The sequence below is a fragment of the Pristiophorus japonicus genome, chromosome 23 (genome assembly GCF_044704955.1).
Source record: "Pristiophorus japonicus isolate sPriJap1 chromosome 23, sPriJap1.hap1, whole genome shotgun sequence".
Taxonomy (NCBI): domain Eukaryota; kingdom Metazoa; phylum Chordata; class Chondrichthyes; family Pristiophoridae; genus Pristiophorus; species Pristiophorus japonicus.
Window position 1 is genome coordinate 24675517 of NC_091999.1, and position 19784 is coordinate 24695300.

Below are 19784 nucleotides of genomic sequence, written 5' to 3' on the forward strand. Positions count from 1 at the left end.
TTTAATGCAATCATAGCTGATCCGATCAGGGACTCAGCTCCACTTCCCTCCCCGCTCTCCATAACCCCTTATTACCTTATCAGTTAAGAAACTGTCTATCCCGGTCTTAAATTTATACACTGACCCAGCTTCCACAGCTCTCTGAGATAGCGAATTCCACAGATTTACAACCCTCTGAGAGAAAAAATTCCTCCTCATTTCAGTTTTACATGGGCGGCCCCTTATTATAAAACTATAGAAACATAGAAACATGGACAATGTATGCAGGAGTAGGCATTTCGGCCCTTTGAGCCTGCACTACCATTCAATAAGATCATGGCTGATAATTGTCCTCAGTATCCCGTTCCTACTTTTTCTCCATACCCCTTGATCCCTTTAGCCGTAAGGGACATATCTAACTTTCCCTTGAATATATCCAATGAACTGGCATCAGCAACTCTCTATGGTAGAGAATTCCACATATTAACAACTCTCTGACTGAAGAAGCTTCTCCTCATCTCAGCCCTAAATGGCTTACCCCTTATCCGTAAACTTTGTCCCCTGGTTCTGGACTTCGCCAACATCGGGAACATTCTTCCTGCATCCAACCTGTGCATTCCCGTCAGAATTTTACATGTTTCTATGAGATCCCCTCTCATCCTTCTAAACTCCAGTGAATACAGGCTCAGTCGACCCAGTCATTCCTCATATGTCAGTCCTGTCAACCCGGGAATCAGTCTGGTGAAGATTCGCTGCACTCCCTCAATAGCAAAAACGTCCTTCCTCAGATTAGTAGAACAAAGCTGAACACAATATTTCAGGTGAGGCCTCACCAAGGCCCTGTACAACTGCGGTAAGTTCTCCCTGCGCCTATTCACAAATCCCCTAGTTATGAAGGCCAACGTACCATTTACCTTCTTCACCACCTGCTGCACCTGCATGCAAACTTTCAATGACAGACGTACCATGACAGCCAGGTCTCGTTGCAACTCCCCTTTTCCTAATCCCCCGCCATTCAGATGAAATTCTGCCTGCGTGTTTTTGACACCAAAGTGGATAACCTCACATTTATCCACATTATACTGCATCTGCCATGCACTTGCTCACTTACCTAACCTGTCCGAGTCACCCTGTCATCTTTTAGCATCCTCCTCACAGTTCAAACCGCCACCCACCTTAGTGTCATCTGCAAACTTGGAGATATTACACTCAATTCCTTCATCTAAATCATTGATGTATATTGTAAATTGTTGGAATCCCACACTGCGCCCTGCAGCACCCCACTAGTCACTGCCTGCTATTCTGAAAAAGACCATTTATTCCGACTCTCTGCTTCCTGTCTGCCAACCAGTTCTCTATCCACGTCAGTACATTACCCCCAATACCATGCACTTTAATTTTGCGCCCCAATCTCTTGTGTGGGACCTTGTCAAAAGCCTTTTGAAATTCCAAATACACCACATACACTGGTTCTTCCTTGTCTACTCTAATTTTACATCCTCCAAACATTCTAGAAAATTTGTCAAGCATGATTTCCCTTTCCTAAACCCATGCTGACTTGTACCGATCCTGACACTGCTTTCCAAATGTGTTGCTATTTCATCTTTAATGATTCATTCCAACATTTTCTCCACTACCGATGTCATGCTAACCTGTCCATAATTAACCGTTTTCTCTCCCCTCCTTTGTTGAAAAGAGTTATTACATTAGCTACCCGACAGTCCATAAGAATTGATCCAAAGTCGATAGACTGTTGGAAAATGATCACCGATGCACCCACTATTTCGAGGGCCACTTCCTTAAGTACTCCAGGATGCAGACTGTCAGGCCCCGGGGACTTATCGGCCTTCAACACCATCAATTTCCCCAACACAATTTCTCGCCTAATAACCTTCTCACTAGACCCTCGTTCCCCCAGTATTTCATGAAGGTTATTTGTGTCTTCGTTCTTGAAGACAGAACCAAAGCGTTTGTTCAACTGGTCTGCCATTTTTTGTTCCCCATTATACATTTACCTGAATCTGACTGCATTGGATCTACGTTTGTCTTAACTAATTTTTTCTCTTCACCGATCGATAGAAGCTTTTGCAGTCAGTTTTCAGTTCTGACTGAAAACCCCTAGTTCTAATTCTAGTCTCCCCTATCAGTGGAAACATCCTCTCTGCATCCACTATGTCAAGCCCCCCATAATCTGCTACGTTTCGATAAGATCACCTCTCATTCTTCTGAACTCCAATGAGTAGAGGCCCAACCTACTCAACCTTTCCTGATAATCAACCCCTCATCTCCGGAATCAACCTTGTGAACCTTCTCTGAACTGCCGCCAAAGCAAGTTCATCCGGTCGTAAATATGGAAACCAAAACGGCACACAGTATTCCAGGTGTGGCCTCACCAATACCCTGTACAACTGCAGCAAGACTTCCCTGCTTTTATACTCCATTCCCTTTGCGACAAAGACCAAGATTCGATTGACTTCCTGATCACTTGCTATACCTGCATACTAATGTTCTGTGTTTCTTGCACAAGTACCCCCAGGTCCCACTGTACTGCACTTCGCAATTTTTCTTCATTTAAATAATAACTTGATCTTTGATTTTTTTCCGCCAAACTATAACTAAAGGGCAAAATCTTAGAATAAGGGGCATCCCATTTAAAACTGAGATGAGGAGGAATTTCTGCCCTCAGATGGCTGTAAATCTGTGGAATTCGCTGCCTCAGAGAGCTGTGGAAGCCGGGACATTAAATAAATTTAAGACAGAAATACACAGTTTCTGAAACGATAAAGGAATAAGGGGTTATGGGGAACGGACAGTGAAGTAGATCTCAATCCATGATCGGATCAGCCATGATCTTATTGAATGGCGGAGCAGGCTCGAGGGGCCGTAAGAACATAATAAATAGAAGCAGGAGAAGTCTATTTGGCCCCTCGAGCCCGCTCCGCCATTTAATAAGATCATGGCTGATCTGCTGCTGGGCTCAGCTCCACTTCCCTGCCCGCTCCCCATAACCCTTCACACCCTTATCATTGAAAAATCTATCTAACTGCACCTGAAATATATTAAGTCGTAGCAGGCTATTTAGAAAATTATAATTGCAATCAAGCAGCATAAGCATGGTTTTATGAAAGGCAAATCGTGTTTGATCAATTAATTCGAGTTATTTGAGATTTAACGAGCAGGGTGGATGAAGGGGAACCGGTAGATGGAGTGTATTTGGATTTCCTAAAGGCATTCGATAAGGTGCCACATAAATTTTAATACGCAAGATAAGAAGTCATGGTTTTGGGGATAATAAGGATGGAGGATTTGCTAACTAACAGAAAACAGGGTTGGGATAAAATGGTCATTTTCGTGTTGGCAACTGTAACAAGTGAGGTCCCACAGGGATCAATGCTGGGGCCGCAACTATTTACAATCTATATTAATGACTTGGAGTAAATGATAATGTAATGCTGCCAAATTTGCTGATTATACAAAGATGGGTGGGAATGCAAGTTGTGAAGAGGACGCAAAGACTCTGCAAAGGGATATAGACAAGCTCAGTGAGTGGACAAAAAAATTGGCAGCTGGCGTATAATGTGGGAAAATGTGAGGATACCTACTTAGGTCGGAAGAATAGAAAAGGAAAATATTGTTTAAATGGAGAGAGACTACAGAATGCTGCGCGACAGAGGGATTTTGGTGTCCTTGTGCATGAAACACAAACAGTTAGTATGTAGGTACAGCAAGTAATCAGGAAGGCAAATGGAATGTTGAGATTTATTGCAAGGGGGATGGAGTATAAAAGTAGAGAAGTCCTGTACAGGGTGTTGGTGAGACCACACCTGGAGTACTGCGTACAGTTGTCGTCTCCTTATTTAAGAAAGTACATACTTGCATTGGAGGCAGTTCAGAGAATGTTCATGAGGTTAATTCCTGAAATGAAAGTGTTGCCTTTTGAGGAAATTTTGAGCAGGTTGGGCCTGTACTCATTGGTATTTAGAAGAATATGAGGTGATCTTATTGGTGGATATACGATTCTGAGGGGGCTTGACAGGGCAGATGCTGAGAGGATATTTCCCCTCGTTGGGGAACCAAGAACTAGGGGGCACAGTTTCAGAATAAGGGATCACCCATTTATCACGGAGATGAGGAGGAATTTCTTCTATCAGAGGGTCGTGGATCTGAGGAATTCTCTACCTCAGAAAGCTGTAGAAGCTGGGTCATTGAATAGATTCAAGGCTGAGACAGACAGATTCTTGAACTACAGAGGAGTCAAGGGTTAGGGGTACAGGCAGGAAAGTAGAGTTGAGGCCAATATCAGATCAGCCATAAGCTGATTGAATGGCGGCGCAGACTTGAGGGGCCGAATGGATAACTCCTGCTCCTAGTTCTTATGTTCTTATATAGCAAACACTTTGTGTGTGTTTTTTATGTTCCTCTCAACAAACTGAGAGCTGTTGAACTGAGTGGACATTAGGACCCTGCGGCTGCCCATCCGGCGGTGCTGTGAGGTCACGGTTCCAGGATCTGGCTGACACAATCAGTGGGCCATGTGAAAGCTGAATGGAAAATACTGCAGGAAAAACAATCCTTAACTTACAAACTGTGAGCAATTGGCACAGGGCCACACAAGTGTGAATTAGGAACATTTAACACACAGAGTGCCACTAAGTAGTGCAAAGTGCAGTGAATTGCTCACCTTCAGTCCTGTCCCTCAATCCCAGTCCATCTCTGGGAGATTGTCACAAGATTCACCCCATTCTCTTAACCCAAATATTACTGTCACATAACCAGATCAATAGGACAATTGCCCACTGCTGCAGATAGTTGTTAACAAGAATAAATATGCTTCTAAGTAAAAACAAATAATTGCATCCTCTCACACACGCAAATATATATCTTGACGATTGTCAATATCTATCGATCATCTGTCTCTCTATTTTACAGAGACAGGGTCTAGTGTAATATAAACAGAGACATGTTCTAGTGCAGTAATAACTGAGACAGAGTCTAGTGTAATATAAACAGATACACGCTCTAGTGCAGTAATAACTGAAAAAGAAATGTAATATAAACAGAGACATGTTTTACGTGCAGTAATAACTGAGACAGGTTCTAGTGTAATATAAACAGGGACACGTTCTAGTGCAGTAATAACTGAGACAGGGTCTAGTGTAATATAAACAGGGACACGTTATAATGTAATATAAGCAGAGATACGTTCTCGTGCAGTAATAACTGAGACAGAGTCTCGTGTAATATAAACAGAGACGAGGTCGAGTATAATATAAACCGAGACAGGGTGAAGAGTAGTATAAACAGAGACAGGGTCTCGTGTAATATAAACAGAGACAGTGTCTAGAATAATATAAAGAGACAGGGTCTAGAATAATATAAAGAGACAGGGCCTAGTGTAATATAAACATAGACAAGGCCTTATGTAATATAAACAGAGATACGGTATAGTGTAGTAATAACTGAGACAGGTACTGCGGTATTATAAATATCATTTTTCTGTAATCACTGAGTTACTTCTAATATAATCTTTTTTATTTCTTCGTCATGGGGTCTGGATTTCACTGGCAAGGCTAGCATTTATTGCCCATCCTTACTTGCCTTTGAGAAGGTGGTGGTGAGCCGCCTTCTTGAACTACTGCAGTGCGTGTGGTGAAAGTACTCAGTGCTGACTTTGTTCTAGCGGTTTGATACAACTGAGTGGCTTGCTGGGTCATTCCACAGGGCAGTTGAGAGACCCTTACTGTGGGTCACATATAGGCCAGACCGGGTAAGGATGGCAGATTTCATTCCCTGAAGGACAATCCGGTAGTTTCATGGTCAGCATTACTCATACTAGCTTATGATTCCAATTTTATATTCAGTTAACTGAATTTAAATTCGCCCAGCTGTCATGGCTGGATTTGAAATCACGTCTCTGGATTATTCTTCCAGATCTGGGGATTAGTCCAGTAACATAACCGCTATGCTACCGCACACTGTGTAAACAAAGTCATGTTGTAGTGCAGTAATAACTGAGACAGGTTTTCTTGTAAGATAAACAGAGAGAGTGTTTAGTGTAATGTAAACAGAGACAGGTTCTAGTGTAATGTATGAGTCTATGATACTATCACCACCTCTCACCATTTTAATCACCTGAGTAAATGTAACTAAGACACAGCCTTGCATAATATAAATAGATGCATGGTCTAGTGCAGTAATAACTAGGACAAGGTCGAGTGTAATTTAAACAGAGACAGAGTCTAGTGTAATATAAACAGAGACAAGGTGTCGTGTAATATAAACAGGGATAGGGTCTAGTATCATATCAACAGAGACAGGGTCTAGTGTAATATAACCAGTGTCAGGGCCTAGTGTAAAATGAACAGAGACAGGGTCTAGTGTAATATAAACAGTGTCAGGGCCTAGTGTAAAATAAACAGAGACAGGGTCTAGTGTATTATAAACAGAGACAGGGACTAGTGGAATATAAACAGAGTCAAGGTCTAGTGTATTAAACCAGAGACAAGGTCGAGTGGAATATAAACAGAGACAGGGTCTAGTGTGATGTAAACGTCTATGATTCTATCACCACCTTTCAGCGTTTTACTCACCTCTATTAAATCAACCTTTAACCTTCCCTGCTCAATCCCAATTTCTCTAATCTCTGCATAACTGAAATACCTCATTCCTGGAAGAATTCTAGTCGAGGATGACTTGCTTCCACTCTAAAAGTGAGTTCTCGGGTGACTGGAGAGTCCGATGAGGGACCTACAGTCTCTGTCGCTGGTGGTCAGACAGTGATTGAAGGAAAGTGTGGGTGGGGAGTCTGGTTTACCGCATGCTCATTCCGCTGTCCACGCTTGGTTTCTACATGCTCTCGGCGATGAGACTCGAGGTGCTCAGCGCCCTCCCGAATGTTCTTCCTCCACTTAGGGTGGTCTTTGGCCAGAGAGTTCCAGGTGCTGGTGGGGATTATGCATTTTATCAAGGAGGCCTTGAGGGTGTCCTTGAAACGTTTCCTCTGCTCGCTTGCCGTGTTGAAGCTCCACGTAGGAACCGCTGTGTTGTGTCCCACAACCCTCCCGAGAGCTCCGTGCTCCTCCAATAGTTGACTCTTGAGCATCCCTGATTTTAATCACCCCACCATCGCCGTGCCTTCAGCTGCCAAGGCTCTAACCTCTGGAATTCGCTTCCTAACACTCTCCATCTGTCTTCCCTTCTTTAAGACGCTCCCTAAAACCTATCTCTTTGACCAAGCTTTTGATCACCTGTCCCAGTATCTCATTCTGTGGCTCGGTGTCACAATTTGTTTGATAACGCTCCTGTGAAGCAATTTTAGGGCATGAAGTTGCCCCAATTCTGAAGGGATGGGACAGGTTAGATGCGGGTATAATGTTCCCGATGTTGGGGAAGTCCAGAATCAGGGGACGCAGTCTTAGGATAAGGGGTAGACCATTTAGGACTGAGATGAGGAGAAATTTCTTCACTCAGAGAGTTGTTAACCTGTGGAATTCCCTGCCACAGAGAGTTGTTGATGCAGTTCATTCGATATATTCAAGAGGCGGTTAGATATGACCCTTACAGCTAAGGGGATCAAGTGGTATGAAGAGAAAGCAGGAAACATAGAAACATAGAAACATAGAAACATAGAAACATAGAAACATAGAAAAAGAGAAACATAGAAACATAGAAACATAGAAACATAGAAAATAGGTGCAGGAGTAGGCCATTCGGCCCTTCTAGCCTGCACCGCCATTCAATGAGTTCATGGCTAAACATGCAACTTCAGTACCCCATTCCTGCTTTCTCACCATACCCCAGGGGTACTGAGGTGAATGATCAGCCATGATCTTATTGAATGGTGGTGCAGGCTCGAATGGCCGAAAGGCCTACTCCTACACCTATTTACTATGTTTCTATGTTTAATCTGTTCTGCACCGTCTTCAAGGCGATGACATATTCCCCAAAGTCTGGACTGAAATTAATTCAATCTCTATTGTTCCGTTAGATTAATTATAAGGATTCTTGCTCTCTTAAAATTGGACTGAGCAGTAATCTGAGTGTTAGTAATTATTAATTGATAAAGACGATACAATTTGTTCTGACAATACAGATGGTGACTTGTCTGCTCAGCAACAGCAGCCTCTGCATGATTCCTGTTTCAATAAGCTCACTCACGCCATCTGCTGATCATGTACAACCACTGCAGGCACCAGAGTTTTTTAAACATGTTTATTTAATTCCACATACAACAAATTGTATTTTCCCAGTGACGTTCGCCCAGAGGAGTGTCTCAGAGCAAGCCACAAGAGGGCCAAGAGATTAGGAGGAGTTACGGGAGAAAGGACTCAATTCGTGTTACCAATTCTGAGGAGGTTTTCATAGGAAGGTGTGAATTTATATAAGAACATAAGAATTAGGAGCAGGAGTCGGCCATACGGCCCCTCGAGCCTGCTCCGCCATTCAATAAGATCATGGTTTTTCATCGAACGCAACTCCACTTTGCTGCATTATCCCCATATCCCTTGATTCTCCTACAGAGCAAAAATTTATCTATCTCAGCCATGAATATACTCAACGACTCAGCATCCACAGTCCTTTGGATTGAGAATTTCAAAGACTCACAACGCTCTGAGTGAAGAAATTCATCCTCTTCTCTTTCTTAAATGGCCGACCCCTTATCCTGAAACAATGCCTTCTCGTTCTAGACTCTCCGGCCAGGGGAAACTACCTCTCCGCATCTACCCTGTCAATACTCTTCAGAATATTGTATCTTTCAATGAGAGCATCTCTCATTCTTCTACACTGCAGACAGCATAGGCCCATTATATACAATCTCTCATTATAAAACGTATCTCTCATCCCAGGATTCAATCTAGTAAACCTCCGTTGCACGACCAGCAAGGCAAGTATATATTTCCTTAGATCATGAGACACAAACGGCCCATTGCTCCAGGACTCTGGAGTGCAGGTCCAAAGATCCCTGAAGATATCAGGACAGGTAGATAAGGTGGTTAAAAAGGTAGATGGAAAACGTGCCTTTATTAGTCGTGGCATAGAATATAAGAGCAGAGAGGTTATGCATTAAATCCATCAAACACTAGAAAGGCCACAGTGCGAGTACTGCATTCAGTTCTGGTCACCAAATTACAGGAAGGATGTGATTGCACTGTAGAGGGTATAGAGGAGATGAATGAGGATGTCGCCTGGACTGGAGAATGTTACCTATGGGGAAAGATTGGATCGGCTGGAGTTGTTTTCTTTGGAACAGAGCAGGCTGAGGGGAGATTTAATTGACGTGTACAAGATTATAGAAGGCCTAGATAGAGTGGATAGGAAGGAGCTATTTCGCTCAGCAGAATGGTCAATAACCAGGGAGAATAAATGTAAAGTAATTAGTAGAGGATTAGAGGGGATCGAGGAGAAATACTTTTCATCCAGAAGGTGGTAGGAGTCTGGAACTCACTGCCTGAAGGGAGGTACAGGCAGAAATCCTCGTCTCATTGGAGAACACCTGAAAAACACTTGAGGTGCTGTAACCTACAGGGCTATGGACCAAGAGCTGGAAAGTGCGATTAGGGCGGATGGCTGTTTCTCGGGAGCCAGAGACACGATGGGCGCAATTGCCACCCTCTGTGTTGTAAACATCTATGATTCTGACACAACCTTTCATCATTTTAATTACCTCTATTTTATCATCCTTTAACCTTCTCTGCTCAATCCCAGTTTCCCTAGTCTCTGCATAACTGAAAATACCTCATTCATGTCAGAATTCTAGTTAATCTCTTCTGCACCATCTTAAGGCCTTGACATACTTCCCTAAGTCTGGATTGAAATTAATTTAATTTCGAATGTTTCGCCAGATTCATTCTAAGTATGTATGCTCTATTAAAATTGGACTGAGCAATAATATCAGTATTAGTAATTATTGATTGATAACGTTTATATAATTTGTTCCAGCAATGCAGATTGTGACTTATCTGCTCAGCAACAGCAGCCTCTGCATGAATAATGTTTCAATAAGCTCACTGTCGCCATCAGCTGATGATGAACATCTACTGCAGGCGCCAGAGTTTTTTTTAAACATGATTATTTAATTCCACACACAACAACTTGCATTTTCCCAGTGACGTTCATCCAGAGGAGTTTCTCAGAGTTAACCACAAGATGGCCAAGAGATGAGGGGGAGTTAAGAGAGAAGGGACACAATCGTGTTATCAATTTTGAGGAGGTTTTCTTGGGAGGGTGTGAAGTTACATGGAACATTAGAATTAGGAGCAGGATTAGGCCATACGGCCCCACGAGCCTGCTCCACCATTTAATAAGATCATGGCTGATCATCAACCTCAACTCCACTTTGCTGAATTATCCCCATTTACGTTGATTCTCCTACAGTCCAAATATCTATCTATCTCAGCCGTGAGTATACTCAACGACTCAACATCCACAGTCCTTTGGATTGAGAACTTCAAAGACTCACAACGCTCTGAGTGATGGCATTCATCCTCTTCTCTGTCTTAAATGGTCCACCCGTTATCCTGAAACTATGCCCTCTAGATGTAGACTCTCTAGCCAGGGGAAACAACCTCTCAGCATCTAACCTGCCAATCCCCTTCGGAATCCTATATCTTTCAATGAGCGCATTCTTTTAACCTGCAGAGAGTAGAGGCCCATTCTATACAATCTCTCATCATAAGACAGCTCTCTCATCCCAGGATTCAATCTAGTGAACCACAGTTGCACCACCACCAAGGCAAGTATATTCTTCCTTAGATAAGGAGACCCAAACTGCCCCAGTATTCCTGGACCTTGGAGTACAGGTCCACAGATCGCTGAAGGTTGCAGACCAGATAGATTAGGTGTTTTAAAAAGGAATACAGAATACGTGCCCTTACTAGTCATGGCATAGAATATAAGAGCAGCGAGATTAGGCATTAACACTATAAAACACTAGTTCGGCCACAGTGTGCAGTCCTGGTCACCACATTACAGGAAAAATGTGATTGCACTATAGAGGGTACAGAGGAGATTGAAGAGGATGTTGCCAGGACTGGAGAATTTTAGCCTTGAGGAAAGATTGGATAGGCTGGAGTTGTTTCCTTTGGAACAGAAGAGGCTGAGGGGAGATTTCATTGTTGTGTACAAGATTATTGTGGTGGGAAAATTATTGGAAAAAGTCCTAAAAGTCAGGACGAATCTACATTTGGAAAGGCAATGATTAATTAGGGACAGTCAGCACGGATTTCTAAAGGGAAGATCAACCCTCTTGGTTACCTCTTCAAAAAATGCAATCAATTTCCACATGGTAGACTGGTTTAAACCTACGGCATCCAGGACAAAGTGGCAAGTTGTATCCAAAATTGGCTTGAAGGTAGGAAACAAAGGGTAATGATTGATGGATTTATTTTGACTCGAAGGATGTTTCCAGTGGGTTTCCGCCGGGCTCAGTACTGGGCCCCTTGCTTTTGTGGTATATATCTGTTATATATGTGGACTTGTATTTACTCTGTACAACCACCAGAGGGCTCATTCCCCGGAATCCCAAGGGATCCCATAATTCCTTGGGAGCACAGGTATTTAAGAAGGCTTCACAGGTTGGAGACGCACTCTGCAATAAAAGACTAAGGTCACACTTTTTTTGAGCTCACAGTGTTCAGTCTGACTCTTTCTCCATACACTACAACTGGCGACGAGATACAGTTAGCGAACCCAAAAATGCAGAGAACAGTGTGCATCCTGGAGAAATTTTAGCAGGGAGATGATTGGGAAACTTTTGTGAAGCGACTCGACCAATACTTCTTGGCCAACGAACTAGATGGGGAAGAGCACACTGCCAAACAAAGGGCGATCATCCTCATCCTCCTTGGGGCACCAACGTAAGGCTTCATGAAGAATCTGCTCACTTCAGCGAAACCACGGAGAAATCATATGACGATTTGTGCACACTGGTCCGAGAGCATTTGAACCCAAATGAAAGCATTTTGATGGCGACGTACAGGTTCTCCACCTACAAAAGATCTGAAGGCCAGGGAGTGGTGAGTCATGTCGCCAAGCTCAGACGCCTTGCAAGACATTGAGAATTTGAAGGACCATTTACAGCATATGCTCAGAGACTTTTTCGTACTTGGCTTTGGCCACGAAACCTTCCTTCGCAAACTTTTGAATGTAGAGACCCCAACCTTGAATAAGGCCACAGCGATAGCCCAGGCGTTCATCGCCACCAGTGACAAAACTAAGCAAATCGCTCAGCACACAAGTGCTGCTAAAAGTACTATGAACAAAGTGATGTTGTTTTCGAATCAGAACGTACAGGACAGGTCACACCTACTAGCAGCTACACGTCGGCAGATGTCTCAGAGTCCACCATCAAGGGTGATGAATGCAAGGCAATTAACACCTTGTTGGCACTGCGGGGGTGATCCTCGTTTCCATTCATGCTGATTCAAAGGATACGTTTGCAAGGGCTTTGGAACAATGGGACACCTCCAACGAGTGTACAGGTGAGCTGCTAAACCTGCTAAAGTTGAAAACCATCAGGTTACAGAGGAGGATCATGAAAAAACAGAGCTTCAGATAGAGGAGGCAGAGGTACATGAGGTGCACACATTCACCACGAATTGTCCCCCCGATAACGCTGAATGTTGAACTCAATGGACTCCCGGTGTCAATGGAGCTGGACACGGGTGCAAGCCAGTCCATCATGGGCAAAAATACTTTTGAAAGGTTGTGGTGCAATAAGGCCTCAAGGCCAGTCTTAACTCCAATTCACACGAAACTAAGAACTTACACAAAGGAACTGATTCCTGTAATCGACAGTGCTACCGTAAAGGTCTCTTATGATTGAGCGGTTCACAAGCTACCACTCTGTGTGGTATCGGGCGATGGTCCCACGCTGCTCGGCAGGAGCTGGCTGGGAAAGATTCGCTGGAACTGGGACGACATCCGAGCGCGATCACCCGCTGACGACACTTCCTGTGCCCAGCTCTAAAACAAATTTCCTTCGCTGTTTGAATCAAGCATCGGGAAATTTCAAGAAGCAAAAATGCAGATCTACCTAATTCCGGGGGCGCGACCCATCCATCACAGGTCGAGAGAAGCACCGTACATGATGAAAGAAATGGGAGAGATCGAGCTAGACTGGCGACAAAGAGAAGGCATCATTTCACCGATCGAGTTCAGTGAGTGGGCCAGTCCTATTGTCCCAGTCCTCAAGGGGGATGGCATCGTCAGAATCTATAGTGATTACAAAGTAACTATCAATCGTTTCTCCCTGCAGGACCAATACCACTACCAAAAGCCGACGACTTCTTTGCAACGCTGGCGGGAGGAAAGACATTCACGAAGCTGGATCTGACTTCAGCCTACATGATGCAGGAACTGGAGGAATCATCGAAGGCCCTCTCCTGCATCAACACGCACAAATGTATTTTTGTTTATAACAGATCAGCGGCGGCGATATTCCAGAGAAACATGGAAAGTTACTGAAGTCAGTCCCGCACACCGTGGTCTTTGAGGACGAAATCTTGATCATCGGTCGGAACACAGTCGAGCACCTGCAGAACCTGGAGGAGGTTCTTAGTCGACTCAACCGTGTGGGGCTCAGGTTAAAATGCTTGAAGTGAGCGCAATCGAGAACGCACCGAGGCCACAGAACGTGATGGAGCTGCGGACGTTTCTGGGACTCTTGAAATACTTTGATAACTTCTTACCGGGTCTCATCACCCTGTTAAAACCACTACATGTCTTCCTACGAAAAGGGGGCGAATGAGTTTGGGGCAAAAGCCAAGAAAATGCCTTTGTAAAAGCGAGAGAATTATTATGCTCAAACAAATTGCTTGTGTTGTATGATCCATGTAAGCGTTTGGTACGAGCATGTGATGCGTCGTCATATGGCGTCGGGTGTGTATTGCAACAAGCTAATGATTTTGGGAAACTGCAACTGGTTGCTTATGCATCCAGGCGTCTGTCTAAGGCCGAGAGAGGCTACAGCATGATTGAAAAAGAAGCGTTAGCGTGTGTCTATGGGGTAAAACATTGCATCAAAACCTGTTTGGGCTAAAATTCGAAATGGAACCTGCCCATAAGCCACTTATATCCCTGTTTTCCGAGAGTAATGGGATAAATACCAACGCATCGGCCCCCATCCAGAGATGGGCGCTCACGTTGTCAGCATATAATTACGCTATTCGCCACAGGCCAGGCACAGAAAACTGCGCCGATGCTCTCAATAGACTGCCGTTGCTAACCACGGGGGTGGAAATGTTGCAGCCCGCAGATCCAGCGATGGTAATGGAAGCATTTGAGAGTGAGCAATCACTCGTCACTGCCCGGCAGATCAAAACTTGGACAAGCCAGGACCCCTTATTATCTCTAGTCAAAAGTTGTGTGCTTCACGGGAGCTGGTCCAGTGTCCCAGTGTCCCAGTGGAAATGCAGGAAGAGATAAATCTGTTCCAGCAGAGCACAGATGAAATGTCTATACAGGCAGACTGCCTTCTGTAGGGCAATCGAGTAGTGGTCCCCAAGAAGGGCAGAGACACCTTCATCAATGAACTTCACAGTACCCACCCAGGCATAATAATGATGAAAGCGACAGCCAGATCCTACATGTGGTGGACCAGTATCGATGTGGATTTAGAGTCCTGCGTTCACAGATGTAATACATGCTCGCAGTTAAGCGATGTACCCAGGGAGGCGCCGCTAAGTTTATGGTCTTGGCGCTCCAAACCGTGGTCTAGGGTACAGGTCGACTATGCAGGCCAGTTCTTGTTTAAAATGTTCCTTGTGACCCCACTCACTCACTGGGATCCCACCTTCTGAACTGATCATGAAAAGAGCACTTAAGACAAGGCTCTCGTTTCTTCACCCTGATCTACATGAACAGGTAGAGAGCAGGCGTTTTCAACAAAGTGCATACAATGATAGCGCAAATGTGTCATGCGAGATTGAAGTCAATGATCCTGTATTTCTATTAAATTATGGACAGGGTCCCAAGTGGCTTCCCGGAATTGTCGGTGCCAAAGAGGCAGCAGTGTGTTTTGGCACCAACTTTAAAATGGACGCATTCAACGGAAACACTTGGACCAAATCAAGCTCACATTCACGGACTACCCTGAGCAACCCACCTTGGACCCTACTTTTTTAGATCCCCCAACATGCACACCAGTGACGACCGACACCACGGTTGACCACGAAACAGAACCCATCACCCACACCAGCCCTGCAGAGCCCAACACACCAGGCAGCCCAGCAAGGCCAGCTGCACAGAGCCCAGCGAGGGCCCAACAAATGATTCAACAACACCAGCTTTCACACCGAGACGATCAACTAGGTTAAGAAGGGACCCAGATCGACTCACATTGTAAATAGTTACCCTATTGACTTTGGGCGGGAGTGTTGTTATATTTGTGGACTTGTATTTACACTGTACAGCCACCAGAAGGCTCATTCCCCGGAGTCCCAATGGATCCCATAATCCCTTGGGAGCACAGGTATTTAAGAAGGCTTTCCGGGTTGGAGAGCCACACTGGAGACCTGCAATAAAAGACTAAGTTCACACGTTACTTTGAACTCACAGTGTTCAGTCTGACTCTTACTCCATACACTACAATATCAACGATTTAGATTTGAATATAGGGAGTATGATTAAGAATTTTGTAGACGACACTAAAATTGTCTGTGTGATTGATAATGAATAGGAAAGTCATGTGCTGCAGGAGGATATCAATCTACTGGTCAGGTGGGCAGAGCAGTGGCAAATGGAATTTAATTCAGAGAGGTCTGAGCTGATGCACTTTGGGAGAGCTAATAAGGAAAGGATATAAACATTAAGCGGTAGTCCACTTAATAGTGTAAATGAACAAAGGGACTATGGAGTGCTTGTCCACAGATCCCTGAAAGTAGCAGGCCAAGTGGATAAGGTGGTCAATAAGGCATACGGAATGCTTGCCTTTATTGGCCAAGGCATAGAATATAAAAGCAGGGAGGTTATGCTTAAAGTATATACTACTTTGGTTAGGTCACAGCTGTAGTACTAGGTGCAGTTCTGGTAGCTGTGTTATAGGAAGGATGTGATTTCTGATTTCACTGGAGAGGGTGCAGGTGAGATTTACGAGGTTGCTGCCTGGAATGGAGAATCTTAGTTATGAGGACAGATTGGATAGGCTGGGTTTGTTCTCATTGGAACAGAGGATGTTCAGTGGAGACCTCATTGAAGTGTACAAAATATTGAGGGGCCTGGACATAGTGGATAATAAGGGCCTATTTCCATTGGTGGAGCAATCTATTACGAGGAGGCATACTTTTAAGATCGTAGGTGGAATGTTTAGAGAGGATTTGAGAGGGTGGCTTCTTTACGAAAGGGTTCTGGTGATCGGGAACTCTATGCGTGGAACAGTGGTGGATGCAGAAAACCTCTTCACTTTTAAGAGGTGGTTGGATGGGCATTTAAAGTGCTGTAATCTGCGGGGTTACGGACCGAGAGCTGATAGCTGGGAGTACACTGGACGACCTTTTGTTGGACGGAGCAGATATAATGGTAAGTACTGCGGGGAACAGAATTCGGCCAGGATGATCTCTCCGAATAATTTCGATCGCTTGGATGGGTTAGAGAGTAATTTTCCCAGATCTTTTCTTCCTAAATTGCCCTGGGTTTTTATCTGGTTTTGGCTCTGGTTTTGAGATCACATGGCTCCGGTTGGGGTGGAGTGTGGAATGTTTTTATATAAGGGGTGTCGCAGTTGTGTGGGGCGGACTGGTTGGGCTGGGTGCTCTTTGCCTGTCTGTCATTGTTCATAGGTTTATATGTAAACTTTAGGGCTGCTGACCCAGGCCTGTGCGGCTCTTTGTCGATCGGCGTGGACACGATGGGCCGAATTGGCCTCCTTCTGCGCTAAAATTTCTACGTTTCTATGTTTCTAGTATAAGGATCTTGGATAGAGTTGCTAGGAAGGAACTATTTCCCTGAGCAGAGTGGTCAATAACCTGGAAAAATAGATGTAATGTAATTGCTGGAATGATTAGAGGGGATGGAGGCGAATTCCTTTTCATCCAGAGGGTGGTGGGGGTCTGGAACTCACTGCCTGAAAGGGAGGTACAGGCAGAAATTCTCACCTCATTGAAAAAGTACCTGCATATGCACTTGAGGTGCCATAACCTACAGAGCTATGGACCAATGGAAAGTGTGATTAGGACGGGTGGCTGTATTTCGGCCGGCATGGACATGATGGGCACAAAGACCTCCCTCTGTGTCATAAACCTCGATGATTCTGTCACAAACATACATCATGTTAATCACCTTTATTAAATCATCATTTACCCTTCTCTACTCCATTCCAGTTTCTCTAGTCTCTGCATAACTGAAATGCCTCATTCCTGGAAGAATGCTAGTAAATCTTTGCTGCACCATCTTCACGGCCTTGACATACTTCCCAAAGTCTGGTTTGAAATTAATTCAATCTCTATTGTTCTGTCAGATTAATTATAAGGATGCATGCTCTCTTAAAATTGGACTGAGCAGAATTCTGAGTATTTGTAATTGTTGATTGATAACAATTACATAACTTGTTCTGATCATGCAGACAGTGACGTATCTGCTCAGCAACAGCAGTCTCTGCATGATTCCTGTTTAATAAGCTGATTGTCGCCTTCTGCTGATGAAAACATCTACTGCAGGCGCCAGAGTTTTTTAAACATGATTATATAACTCCACACACAACAACTTGCATTTTCACAGTGACGGTCAACCAGAGGAGTTTCTCAGAGCAAACCACAAGATGGCCAAAGATCAGGGGGAATTAAGCGACAAAGGACACAATTAGTGTTCTCAATTCTGAGGAGGTTTTAATGGGAAGGTGTGAAGTTATATAAGAACATAAGAATTAGGAATAGGAGTAGGCCATACGGCCCCTCGAGCCTGCTCGGCCATTCAATAAGATCATGGTTGATCATCTACCTCAACTCCACTTTGCTGCATTATACCCATATCCCTTGATTATCCGACAGCCCAAACATCTATCTATCTCAGCCTTGAATATACTCAACACCTCAACATCCACAGGCCTTTGGATTGAGAATTTCAAAGATTCACAACGATCTGAGTGATGAAATTCATCCTCTTCTCTGTCTTAAATGGCCCGTCCCTTATCCTGGAAGTATGCCCTCTAGATGTAGACTCTCCAGCCAGGGGAAAGATCCTTTCGGCATCCAACATATCAACCCCCCTCAGAATCATTTAGCTTTCAATGAGATCTGAATTGCTCATTCTTTGTTTCCAGATTTGGATCTTGAGCAACACGGGCAATAAAACACAAGCAAAATAGTGTTGGTGGGCGGGAGCGTGTGATTAATAAACTGCGGGTAGGCCGCATCGCACGATTTATAATGTTGGAGAACAGCCTCCAGGCCTGAAAGTGAACCAGTGGCCCGGTCTATGTTCCATCCGACGGCGCCCGTGAGGCTTTTTATTTGTGACAGGCCCGTTACGGACAGCCATCTTCGTGCAGGAAAAAGCGAACGGTTTTTCTTGCAGTGCGGCCATCTTGGTACTGGAACGAAGAGTGGGCGGGGATTTAGTGTCCCAGTGACCAGGAGATAAAATCATTGACTCATTGATTGAATTCTCACTCTGCACACAGCGGCTGAAGAACTGAACCCATCCACAGCCGAGGGTGGGAGAAAACTGGGAGTGCAGGAAAGAAATGTCGGAGATGGTGCAATGGGTTTGGGTTTCTGCTCAGGGAGGAGGGAGAGTGTGTGGGGTGGGGATTTGCAGGTTTGGGGGAACAAGAGAGGAAAGAATGTTCCATAGAAACGAGAATTATCTGTTCTGAATTTCTATCCTGTCCTTACACTGATGTATTTTGTAAACTCCTTTTACAGGATATTAGAAGGCGAGGATTTGGAGACAGGGAACTCTAACCAAACATCGCGTCAAAATCTGACAGAGTCACTCGATTAATCAGGACCTGAATATAATCGGCCTGTGAATGTGGAAGGATTAAATATTTGTGTGTTCTGTCTGTGAGAATCCTGGAATGTCACGTCCTGAACTGTTCTGACCTGGAATCTGAAATAAAAACAGAAAATGCTGATAATCTCAGCGGGTCAGGCAGCCGCTTTGGAGAGAAACAGAGTGAACGCTTCAGTTTGATGACCGTTCCTCAGAACTCTCTTCAGAAATGTGTTTACAATAAAATGTATAAACTTTTCCTTCAATCCTAAATTGATCTTTGGTACAAAATCTAAAATTCAGTGTCTGAAAGGTTTCACTGATGCACATCTCCAATTAGAAAGTGCTGATTAATCATTGATGACAATGCTTACTGACTTGTACATTACACACAGCGGCCCCTCCATTATCCACCAGAAAGAAGGGAAATGGGAATTGATGGAGAATCAATGTCACAAATGTTGCCCCTCCGTCTGGTGCAGCAATCTCCTCGGCATGGGAATAGAAACATAGAATCATAGAAAATAGGTGCAGGAGTAGGCCATTCGCCCCTTCGAGCCTGCACTGCAATTCAATGAGTTCATGGCTGAACATGCAACTTAAGTACCCCATTCCTGCTTTCTCGCAATACCCTTTGATCCCCTTAGTAGTAAGGACTTCATCCAACTCCTTTTTGAATATATTTAGTGAATTGGCCTCAACAACTTTCTGTGGTAGAGAATTTAACAGGGTCACCACTCTCTGGGTGAAGAAGTTTCTCCTCATCTCAGTCCTAAATGGCTTACCCCTTATCCTTCGACTGTGACCCCTGGTTCTGGACTTCCCCAACATTGTGAACATTCTTCCTGCATCTAACCTGTCGAAACCCGTCACAATTT